The following is a 12,981-nucleotide window of genomic DNA, read 5'->3' on the forward strand; positions in this document are numbered from 1 at the left end:
AAATTAATAAATAAAAAAATAAAAATAAAAATATATAAATAAAATTAAAATATATAATCCTGGTAATTGTCAAACACATAAGAAAAAACTTAATAAAAAATACAAATTAAAAAAAATATACATGTAAAATTATTCAAATACTTTTTTACTATTGGTATAGGTATTTATTTATTATATTACGCATTTTTTTATTTTATTTTTTCCGAATACATATATATTTTATATTTTATTATCTATGTATATTGATTATTATATTTTGCATATTAATTCAACAATACATAATTGCATATGAAATTAATTTGTACTATTAAATCAATTATAATTTATCAACTGATTTCAAATTCTCTGCAATTATATCCTGTTTCTCTCTTGTAGTTAGAGAGTAGCTTAGAGTCGAGCGTGCCGTGAATTATGTACGCAGTGTTATTATTATTTTTTTTTCTCTCTCTATATATTTCAGACACGCCAGCAGTAGCTAGAAAAGTAACGATAAAAACAACAGCAACAACAACAACAACAACAACAACAGGAACAGCGACAGCATCTACAGCAGCCAACAACAAAAAATCCGCAGCATGTTTGCTGCTGCTTCTTTTTATTTATTTTTTCGTTTGTAATCTCTAACCCTTTTTTCGGGAGATGGTGCTGCTGTTGTTCCTGTTGTTGTTACGTCGTTTTTTGTTTGACCAACTACCAACATACAAGCTCATAAATAAGTAGGCAAAGGCTTGGGTCCTGTTTGGCCAGCCCCCCTCACAGACACACACACACACACACACACACACACACGCACACAGAGAGAGCCCCAACCCAGCCCTAACTCGGCTCGTCTGCCACGCCTAGCGGCAGTCGCCTCCCTATGCTTATGGTTGAAAATGAAAAATGGATTTCTGTGTCAGTTGGTTGCCATAATTTCAGTTCGTTTCAGGCTTTGACTCAGGCCCAGCCCCATCCCCATGCCCAGCTGCAGCTCTCGCCTCAATCTCAGAGTTCGCTTTGAGGCGCATTCATCATTTGGCATTCAGTCATCATCCACGGCTATTTTTGTTTTTGTGCGAGTGTTGTTTTTTTTTTTAACTTTTGCTTTTGTGGGCTATTTGTTTGCCATGTTGCCCCGTTTATTTAATTAATTATTTTAAAGATCTGCCGCCCTTTTTCGCTTTTAATTAATTTATCAAAAGTGCAAATAAAAATTGTTCGCGCAACGATCAAATTCGAGTGTCCCTTTGCAGGTTGGCCGCTGCTGTTTTTTTTTTTTTGTTTTTCGTGCTCCTCTTGTTTAATATTTTGTTTAAAATAAAGCAAACTTTAAATTAACCCCCACCGTTGCCCGACTAAGTGGGGTTAAACTGCGTGGCGCGGCTCCAAGCGAAGCCATGCCCAAAGTTCTGAGAGTAGAAAAAAGTTTGCTGCGTTTTTTTTTACGATTTTGTTTTTTATTAATTTCTCTTTATTATATTTATATAATGTATACGTACATAAATTTATGTTGCCGGCGTACCTGGCTGCTGATAGGTCTAATAACTCCCCGGGTCGCTGTAATCCTTTGGGTCACGTTGTTTGGCCGTCCTGCCATTCTGCCATCTTGCCATCCTGTTGCCGGCCTAATGGACACGGCAAGTCACGTAAATGACGCTGATGATAATGTTGATGCCGCTGATGATGATGTTTATGCCGGCTACGTGTTCATTGCTGTCACAGCAGGCTCTAACTTTTTGCAACTGTCCCGCCCGCTCCCCTCCTCTCACCCCCGCTGCACCCGTCCGTTCGCCTTTTGTGTGTTTTTGTCTCTGGCCAGCGTCCATCGTGGCGTATGCGTTATATTCAATGAGTAGTTGGCAACAGCAGTTGGAACTGTGCGTCTGGTTGCATTAAATATTAATTTGTGCAGCTCAATTCCCAGTGATGGGGCCACCCGCCCCTTTGCCGCCTCCGGCACTGTATGCCTGCCGTATGCACACACACATATGTATGTATGTGGACACACATCCGCTTACCAAATTGCCAAAAACGGAAATTAGTTACAGAAGTTATAATTAAATTCCTTCGAGTAACGGACAAACAGGACCTGCATATACCACTGTCTATCTGTGTGTATGTGTGTGTGTGTGTACGTGTGTGTGTGCAACAAACTGTGCATGTAAACAGGCCGTGTAGCTGCGTCCGGAGCTGCTCCATAGACAACACTTGACTGCGCAGGAGGCGAGAGCCCGTTTTGAAGAGGACACCCAAACAGAGCCACAGAGGCAGGACCCAGAGTCTTAATTAGAAACACTTTGAGGCTGACTGATTGCCGGCGGTGGGGTCCAAGCACACATGTGCGTAGGTATTTCTGAACAGAAGGTTGTCTGCCCCAGTGTATGTATATATGCGTGTGAGTCTGTGAGTCTCCACATGATGTTGACTTTCAGTCATTAGTAGAAACATTTTATGCTCGACGAAGGCTTTAAACATGAAACATCCCCACCATCCGCCCGCCCACACCTGCTGCTAATGTTCCAGCTTACAAATTCTCATCTCAATTCAAAAATATTTGCATATGATGTTGCTGAGCATAAGTCTAAAGAGAAACAGAACAAAAATTGTTGACAGCATACTTGCGCAGATTCTATAATTAGGCGAGCTAGCTTTAAGGTACAACATGAATTTGCTATGACTTTAAGAATGTTCTTCATATCCTTGACAGATAATTGAATGAAATGCACTGCAGTAACCCAAAGCCGTTGAAGTAAGTAAAGAAAAGACCAGGCCAAGACAAAGCTTAAGGCGTACAAAGGCAAACAAATAATGTTTCATGCATTGGTCTTGCTAAACAGTTCAGCTAGAGTGTATACTAAGCCTATCAAATACGATGGTTACATTATTAATATAAAAAAAAATATTAATTAGCAATTAATTATTATATGTAAACAAAATAAAAGAGATAATCAGATATATAAAATGTTCACTATATAATTACTTCATATTTTTTGTAGAATATATACGAATTTAATTGGAAATTAATTTGTACACAATATTTGTTATTTATTTCTTTTAATTTATTCTATTTTATTTATTTGTATTTTTATTTTATTTTATTTCATTTTATTTTATTTTATTTTATTTTATATTATTTTATTTTATTTTATTTTATTTTATTTTATTTTATTTTATTTTATTTTATTTTGTTTTATTTTATTTTAGTTTTTATCATAATAAAAATTTAATTTATCTTGTAACGTACATGGAAATTAAATAAAAATAAAAATGTAAGTTTGACTTTGTTTCCTCAAAATAGATTTTCCTATGATAATATATAATTTTAATTAATATATAATTTTATCTATATCATAAATGTTCAATATGTAAATCTCAAATTTCAATCTCTCTCACAGCAACTGGAAAAACGGTTGTCTCCAATTCTTTCAGAAAGCAATCTGGCCAACACTGCGTATACGCAACGTTTCAATTGATTGTATTTGCTTGTGTTTTTGGCGACAACTCTGACAATTCGATGGCATAATTCGGCGCAGTTACAGCGACGCTTACAGCTTCATACGGACTGAGCTCGTATTTCGCCGTTCAAACAGCTGTTCGCATATGTCGGCATGTGTGTGTGTGTGTGCATGTGTGTGCGTGTGTGTTTTTATGCACATACGCTTTGACTGCCCTGGTGTCTTTTATTTTCTGATATTTTTGCTGCTGTTGTTTTTGGCTGACAGACGCACATTGCGTATACGTAATACGTAAATGTGAGTGCTTTTAATAAATGCTGTGGCATGCGTGCGCCGCTGCCGACAGCGCTGCCGGCGACGACGTCACTTTATTATTGAATATGTCGCCGTGCCCATTTGCATAATTGATCGGCAACGATGCGCGAATCGCAGAAGCGGGCAAATTTTAGGCCCGTAATCGGCTGACAAGCATTCGATTTGAGCATTTGCTAAACAATAAAACTTCCGTGCGTGACAGCCCTCACATTGTTCGTGGGAGGGGAAGATGAGAGGGGGTGGGGAGCATACTCAACATATAAATGTATATACATACATACATATATATATATATATTTCTACATGCTTTGTTTCACTTTTATTTTCTATGTGATGCACAGCATAAATGACGACAGACTTCAATAATTGATGCACATGTGCTGTGCGTGTGTGTGCGTGTGTGTACGTATGTGTTTGATTTATGCGTGTCCTCGCCTGCTATTCAATTGTGCAAATCAATTACAATAATCGACGCACGCAGCTCGAAGAGGGGTGTTCAACCATATAGATCAAGTGCGTGTGAGCTTTTTACGGAAGTATTTTGAGGGCGTGGCCAGGCAAAGCAACATCGTTTGGGCGTTTTGTGCTGAGAGTGAAAGAAATATTTCAGATACTAAAGACGCGGGAATCATAAGTATACAACAAATCAAACCCAATCAGTTTATATCCACAGTATAACAGAAATCAATTTAAGTAAAGAAAAGAAGAATTAGATTAGAGAGAGAAGAAAATTAATGACTTGAATTGAATGGAAAATGTATATATAGAGGGTAGGTATTATATATAAAGGCAGCAGAGGATACAGAATGACATATATATACCTGTATATAAATAATATATATAAAGAATAGAATAGCATATATTAGTCAGACGAGAAAAGGATGAAACACAAAATAGATAGTGAGGGTATCAGTATAATTATTATCAAGATCTTTAGATTCTTCAATCATTTCATTTCCCTTACTAAAGAACGAAGTCAGCTACTGCAATTGCTATTTACAGACATTTCTCTATTTCAACTGTTGTGAGATTTGCTCGCTCGAGCTCTACCAAATCAAAATTGTTCATAGCTGAGTCGCTTCTGTGCGCATTTTTAAAAGTCAATCGCCATTGCTGTTGTTGTTGTTGTTGTTGCGGCTCTCAACACAAACTCGAGTCAATGGCAATTGTAGCTTTAGCTCGGGTCCATTACTCACTCCGCGCACTTAAGTATACTATTTATTTACCTATTCGGCAGTCATTTAGCCGCAATTACCAAAGCATCCAATTGTAATCAGTGATGGGCCCTCACTGCTCGCTGCTCGCTGCTCGCTGCTCGCTGCTCGGCTCTCTGCTGACTGTATCCCTGGAGTAAAGCGCGTCAATTACTTGAAGTTTCTGTGTTTATTACCCCTGGATAGAGGACGATGAGGCCGAGGAAGAATGCCCGCAGCTGCTACAAGTCAAATAAAACATATTACAAATGCCACGGCCAGCCCCCTTTTGCCCAGCATCTGGGCACTATTACTCAGACTTAAGCGCCTCGAGATGTGCCAGCAATCTGACAAATTTCGCACAAATTATGCGGCGAACACCACAAAACGATGACGACCATGATGACAGTTGTATGGGATGGAGGCCAGCATGCCTGCTAAGCAGAGGAGCAGGACGATGTCCTCTGTCTGTCTGTTGTCGACTTCGTGCCCGTGCCTCAGCCATAGCCTCAGCCGGGCACAGCACAACAAAAGGCGACGAAATTATTATTGCATTAAGTGGAATTATTAAATTTCATCGGCATCGAAGGCGGCCGCAAACGGAAACGTAACGACGGCTCAGCACAAATAAAAATAAATAAATCTAATCAAAAATAAGCACACAAATAAAATCCACAAATGATAAAATAAAAATACAGAAAAAAAAAACGAACACTGCAAAAGAAGAGACAGCCAAAATAAATCAATAAAAGGAGACAATGACACAAAAAAATATGCGGACTGAGCCCGAACCCGGACCCGGTACGGGTCCCGCAGCCCGTAGTCCGCAGTCCGAACTCGGCTTCAGTTACAGTCGGCGGGGCGCAAAGTTTTTGGCGGGCCACTCAAATCAACATAAAGTTTGATATATTGTGCCGCATTGGCAGCGCCCGAGTCCTGCCAATGTCCTGCGTTGATTTAATGGCCGGCAAGCCCAGGGCTGAGCCAGTGGGTGTGGCAAGCGGGAGGGCGGGCGAGAGCAGCACTACTTATTACGGCCGCCGCTTGTCGCCATTGTTGTCAATTTGCTCGTGTCTTTGACACTGACAGCCCCAGCCTCCCCAGCAGTCGGCTAAGCGGAGCAGGGGCTAGTTGAAGAGGGGACAACCGAGCGGTATGCTGCCCTGCCCTGCCCTGCCCTGCCCTGTGGCCTGCCATTCAAATTGTAGTCGCATCATCATCTTTATGGCTATTGTGATTTCGGAATTAATTGCTGCCGCTGCGACACATAAACGGCGCCCGCTAGGTGGCGCCACAGTGCTTAAAAGGATTTGTACAACACTGCCCCACTGTCTCTCTCTCTCTCTCTCTCTCCCTCGAACTCCCTCTCTCCCTGTTTCTCTTTCGGCCACATTTCTGACCAGCAGAGTGAGTCTGTGTGTGTGTGTGTGGGTGTGCGTGGGTGGGCATCTTCTTCGGTTACTTGATTGCCCTCAAAAGTATGCAATGCTAATAAATTCAGTTTTATGTGGGGCTGAGTTTGAGTCGAGCCCACGCTCAATTTTCAGCAACTGCCGCTGGGAATTCCGTTGTCTTCGGCTGCACACTTTTATGACAGATCATTAAAATTTCTGCTCCTCGCTGCTTCTTCTTTTTTCTTCTTTTTTTTTTTTTTCTTTGTACATTTAAGTAGCCTGTTTGTCTTATATTTATGGCGCCCGATTTGGGGGCTCGAGCTGTTGCTGTTTGCAGCATTCCTCTCTCTCTCTCTCTCTCACACACTCACTGTGTGTGCGTGTGTGTCAAAGGGTGCATTAATATTGAACTTTATTGTCTCTGTGGGTCAGTGGCAGTTCCAGTTCGTCTTCAGCTCGGCTGGCTTGACTGCGCCGCATCTAAAGTGTTAATGGCCCATGTGGCCCCATAGTACTTAGCGAGGTTAAACAAATTTGCTTGGGTTAGCTACATTAATTTGAATACTCAAGGCGCAAGCACAGCGACGGCCGATGGGCCGCTTATGGGTCAGAGCTAGAGGGCAAGTGAAAATATTTATAAATCTATAAATATATCATTAAATTTTGATCGTTACTAAATAAGTAGAGTAATTTAAACAAATCTGTTTGCTTTAGTTAAATTAATTAATTACATAATAATAATATATATTTTATAGTTAATTGAGAGTCTTTCTGAACAAAATTCCGTTTAATTAAATCAGTTTTTATATAGTTGCCTTCTGCTTTTGCAAGTATCCCCTAATAAAATGAACTACCTGTCGTAAGGCAAAGCCCGAACAACCTTTGAATCGAATTGCTTCTCGGTTTCTGCCCCACAACAGCTTAAGACGTGCAACCAATTTCTATAATACTCCACGATTTGATTGCTTTAAATGCTTGAAACGTGTTGGCAGAACCACACAAACACACACACACACACAGACAGAAAGAAATACAAATTTGAAGTCAATTGATGTAATCTATTAGTTACAGATGTAAATGTCAGAAGTACTTAAGAAAGTATCTCAATTTCTTCCGCTCAAGCGTCGGCGAGCTAAATGTGACATTTATTTTTATCTCTCCAGCAATACCAATAGCTATTTGGCTATTTTGCGGCAACAACTTGGCGTCGACAAGCTGCCTAACGCACCTGACAAACTTGCTTTAATGTATGTCAAATCTCAGTGTGCGCCAAGACAGAAGAAGAAGAAGAAGTAGTAGTAGCAGAAGAAGATGAAGAAGAAGATGTTTGGTAGGTAGCATCACCGCAGCCGTAAAAAACAGCGGCCTCTTTTCGACATTTGAGTGACATTATTTGTGTCAACAATAAAACACTCAAAAAGCGTGTTAGTCAAAGAGAGAGAGCGAGAGAGAGACCAGCAGAGAGGAATACAGAATGAGAGAGAGAGAAAGAGGACTACAGATATTGCTAGACAAATGGAACCAGAAACTGAACCCGATGCGGACAGTACAATTTAAAATTCAATAAAACTTCAATCAGCATTTTGGAATGTGTGTATTGGCGCGAGTGTGTGTGTGTGTGAGTGAGTGAGTGTGGCTGTACGTGTGTACACATTGGCACGCCCAGCAACGACGACAGCGCCCAGCAATTTAAACAAATTGAAAGCAAGCGCAAATAAAAAACAGTTTGTTGCCACTTTTCACATCAATTACGCACTTCAGCCAAAACAGACGACGACGATGACGACGACGACGGCGACGGCGACGGCGATGACATCGTTGTCAACGCCGAAGACGTAGAAAACCGAAGCACTGGCCGCTTTCCTAAGGACGAGACGACGAGATGTCCTCGTTGGCGGCTGCTTCTAGCACAAAAATAACACTTGAAACTAAACGCGCATTCAGGCGACGACGTCGCCAGCCGGCAGCGCAGTTGTTGGGCGTGCCACACCCCACACAAAGCAAAGCAAAGCATACCGCCCTCCCACCCCCCGTCCGGCAACAACAATTTTCGCCTGCGTACACGGCGTTTTTTATGCGCCAACTGACAGCCCCTCGGTTCTAGCTACCTTGTCTCGCCCTCTGCTCGCCCCTTTCCACCACCTACCGCCCACGGCCCACCGCCCGTCGCAGCCCGTTCCCAGCCCCATCGACCTACACAGAAACCCAAACCTTCAGAATTTGAATACGTGTGCATTGGTGTGAGCTTGCCTCTATGTGTGTGTGTGTGTGTGTTTGTGTTTGTATGTGTGTGTGTGTTTGTCTATGTTTTCGTTTGCGAAAAGCGAAAGTAAATGTTTGAAAATCGTAAGGAAGGAAAAATCAAGTAAGCATCAAAAAAAGCGAGTGAAAAAAAAAAACAACAAAAAAATAACGGATATTTATCTTTGACGAAGATTATATGCCCTTGACGGTGGGGTCTATTAAAATGATTGAGCATTTGCCGAATGCACGTCGCAAAAATTTATGATTCGCCATTAACTAAAGATAACATTCTCGCCTGCATAAACATGATATATGTATATCATTTAGGCTTCGAGGCGCATTGAGTATATACAATTGATTTGCGATTAGCTTCTGCTCATACTTTGAATAATTTAAAATGATTTATTTTCTACTGATAATCGAAAGTTTAAGTTATGGATGATGGGTGTATAAAGTATTTGGCAACAATTACTTAGAATGAGTATTTAAGAATAACTTAAAATTAGTTTCGATTGAGAATTGATCTTAATGGAGTCTTAGTTATATTCTTTAGTTATACTAATAATTATAATAATATCAAATTTAAGCTTTCAGCTAATCTAATATCAATAAGTATATGCAAATATGAAATCTACTCTTAAAGAAAATATATTACACATATAACACTTATATATAAGTAACCCCCTTTCCGGGTACTACAATTTCATATAAAACTCCCCCAAAAAAATGAGGAGAAGAAGATAACGAAGTCAAGAAGCTTTGAACTAATTCCTTTCATAGCCACTCCCATTGACACATTGCCATCTTCAAGTGAGATTCAGAGTATCCTTTAGTAGAGTATGCAGAAACAAATATAAAAAAAAAGCGAAAAAAAAAATCAAGTAGAGGAAAAAAAATCCAACTTGGTTTTTATTGCGCGTGATAACAAGCGGGGAGTTGCGTGGAAATGGGAATGGCAATGGGAGTGGGAATGAGAGTGGAAATGCTAGTGGGAATGGGAGTGCGACTGGGTCTGGGTCTGGGTCTGGGCACTAGAGCTGGATAGACATGGGCACTGGGTTTTCAGCTTGGCTGGGCTGGGCTGTGCTGCTCTGGACAGCGCTGTTTGATGTTATTATAGATGACGATGATGGCGATGACGACAGCGTGTGGCACACACACACACACACACACACACACACACACACAGTGAACGAAGTCAATGATGATTTTTGCCTTCTACTTCGGCCTCAACTTTGACTGACTCGGAGAGCTGCCAATCAGAGGCGACGCGGCAAATGTCTTCTTGTTCTAGCGCATGTTTCAGGTTGTCAAGACGGCGTCAAGTACCAGAATGGGCATGTGTGTCAGTGTGTGTGTATGGCCATTACTTTGTTGCCTAGGCATTGCTATTGACAATAATTCCAGGTAAGTTAACTTGACGCTGTCTGTTTCAGCTCATAAATCTCAACAAGTCTGCATCTGCCTTTCATAATTTATATATATGCGCATATAAAATAAATAACAATTTGAACTTGTACCCAGAAATTAAGCAATGAAAAATAGGGTTTTCACACAAAAATCTTAAGTATATAGCAAACGAAAATTTGAAAAAAAAAAATATTAATAATAATTATAATTAATTAGACCAAGTAAAACCCTAGTGAAAAATTTTTCACACAAAAATATTAAGTATATGCAGTAATAGATAGCAAACAAATATTTGAAAAAAATAATATAAATAATAATAATTAATTATTAATTTGACCAAATAAAACCCTAGTGAAAAATTTTAAAATTTTGTTCTATACATTAAAAAATATATTATGAAAGGTAAAGTGTATTAGAACTTTTTCTTATGCTTTCAGGTAGGTCGGTGCTTGCTCCTGTCTATCCTCTCGAAATACTGCTGCTCTGCTGCCCACCTTATTTTGCAATTTGATTAAGGATATTGAGTAGAAAATTGGCTGCAAAGGTATTTGGCCGCCTTTCTAATAAAATTCACTGGTTAAAAGGAAAAGGTATATGTAGTTTTCATTTAGTACATTCGCCCACAGCTGCTGCTGCCGCAGAGCAGCAACTGAAAGGTCAATGAAATAAAAGTCTGGTTAGCAAATAGGATATTCCATGGAATCGGAATGGCCTCGACTTAAATTCAATACAAGAAATTACTTTGGAATATAATAATGCGAATCGTGCAATTAACATTAATTTTGATGGGCGCCCAAAATGTATTTAAATAAGCCAAAGGAATTCGTTGAATAAACATGAATTCAAATAGAGGCAAATTCCTATTACGCGCCGCTATGCCGAAGTAATTATAAGAGAAAAGCGCGAGTACATTTCCACGGCAGATATTTAAGTGAAATTTTCTTTATTTTTATTCTTTACCTGCTTCCGCTGTTGCTGCCATTGTTTAGGCCACACACAGATCAGAGCTGGCAAAGCTCCTGCTGCTCCTGCTCCTGCTGCTGCTGCTGCTGCTGCTGCTGCCACTGAACAATATGCAATAATAACAATTTACATATTCATGAGCCGCTTACGCACACAAACACAGTGAAAACACGGCAGCAACAGCAACAGCAACAACAACAGCAATAGAGGGGGCAGAGTTTGCATAAAGAGCAGCCGCCGCTTAAAAGAAAAAACAGAAACCGAAACAACTCCCAATTCGAATAGCCCGGCCCGAGAATAGCAGAGACCTTTTGTTAAGCTCTGTAACTGTAGATGGCCAAATATTTATAAATGTTTATTTATTTTGTTCATATACAAATATATGTGCATATACATTTTCATGATATTTGCTTGCGGACGGAACTGCCAACTGCCAACTGCCAAATGGAAATGGGGGCCCTGGCCGTTCGTTTGATGCCTGCAAATTATATATGCAGCGTATTTGATTTCAAATTTGTTGATTTCAATATGGCCAATGATAATACGAAAAGGGAAGAAGATGCTACAAGTAACATCAATTTTGCACTGGGTCTTGTCTTATTTATAGTTGTCAACATGAGTTAGCAGGCACTGTCTGTTCGTGTGTGTGTGTGTGCGTGCGTTCCTTGGGGAGTTTCTGGGTCAGCGCCGTTGGCTATGAATTGCAAATGAAAGGCAATTCTCAAAATAGCCGTAGTTATGCGAAATTTTCGAGGCTGTGGCTGTGCGGCAGCTGAAGCTGCTTTTGGTTGCTCTTAGCTTCTGCTCTTTGATAATCTCAGCAGAACCTACCACAAAAATAAATCAAAACAGCGAGCAGCGAGCAGCGACGCCGGCAGCGACTGAGGCGTGCACCAAGCCAAACAAAAAAGAAAAATTCACGAAGAGCCGAACGAAGATGTTGGCGCTGTTCTCGCTTTGCAGCATCCACATTCCGACGGAGTCGGCGCTTCCATCGATTTTGCTCTCGCTCACGAGTTGCTGCCCGCTCTCTCACTATCGCTCTCTCTCTTTCTCTCTCGAACAATGGCTGTGGCAGCGCTAGCAGCAGCAGCAGCAGCAGCAGCAGCAGCAGCAGCTTTTGTGGACGCGCTGGACTCTTTGGCATGCTCAGCCAGCCAGTCAGTCAGGTACAGACAGTTGACGTGTGCGGTTTGTGCAGCGGCTAAGCGCAACAGCAGCGTATCGAGATAGTCATAAACAGAAAATACACAAATTGCCTGCAGAGCGCCCATCGAGTGGAAGAAGAAGAAGAACAACAACAAGAGGAAGAGCACAGCACATGTAATACTCGTGTGTGATAAAATGTGAAACACAAACAACAACAGCAACAGCAACAGCAACAGCAGCAGCAGAAGCAGTGACAATAACAACAACACGGCAAAAGTGTCGCGCGCGTGTAACTGTGAGTGTGTGTCTGTGTGCCTGTGCCTGTGTCTGTGCCTGTGTGTGTGTGTGTGCGAGCGCTGCGTGTCACATATCAGCTAAAAAGAAAGCAAGCATACAAAAAAATACAGTGGAAAACGCGCAGCGCAGCGACAGAAAAATTCGTTCAACGGCAACCGCCGCCGCCAACGCCGAAGCCGCCACCAACAGCAGCAGCAGCAGAAGCAGCAGTAATAACAGCAGCGACGCCGACAGCGACGCCAGCAGCAGGTAGGGCGCAGCATTAATTTTACAGCAAGAGCAAGAACCGAGTGCTGGCAGCATACTCACCACACCCTGATCCTACAGGAGGCAGCAGCAGCAGCAACAGCAGCAGCAGCAGCAGCAGCAACACCAAGAACAACACGCGGCAGTTGCGCAAAGAGCAGCATGCGCTCTCTTTCGATACGCGCTTCTCTTCTCTTCTCGCACACTCGGCTCTCAGCTGGTCTGCACGTGGAGCCTGTGCAGAGCAATTGGCATCCCAGTTGTGCTGAGTTTTTGGTTCAGTTGCCTTTTGTAATTTTTCGTAGCATACTTTTATGCTGCTGCTAGCTCAGCAAT

The 12,981-nt window shown here is 41.3% G+C and overlaps 1 protein-coding gene across 20 annotated transcripts in view; it reads left to right on the forward strand.

Annotated features, from left to right (window-relative positions):
- Positions 1 to 12,101: 12,101 nt before the first annotated feature.
- GluClalpha (glycine receptor alpha 1) overlaps positions 12,102 to 12,981 on the forward strand; it is a 48,252-nt gene continuing 47,372 nt past the window's right edge. For all 20 annotated transcript variants that reach the window (XM_089265035.1, XM_089265062.1, XM_089265041.1 and 17 more), the window contains exon 1: positions 12,102 to 12,648. The gene's annotated coding sequence lies outside the window, so the exon portion shown is untranslated. The remainder of the gene's footprint in view (positions 12,649 to 12,981) is intronic.

This window comes from Drosophila navojoa, chromosome 2 (assembly GCF_054131105.1).
Source record: "Drosophila navojoa isolate 15081-1374.11 chromosome 2, UAZ_NAV_1.0, whole genome shotgun sequence".
In the NCBI taxonomy this organism is placed as follows: domain Eukaryota; kingdom Metazoa; phylum Arthropoda; class Insecta; order Diptera; family Drosophilidae; genus Drosophila; species Drosophila navojoa.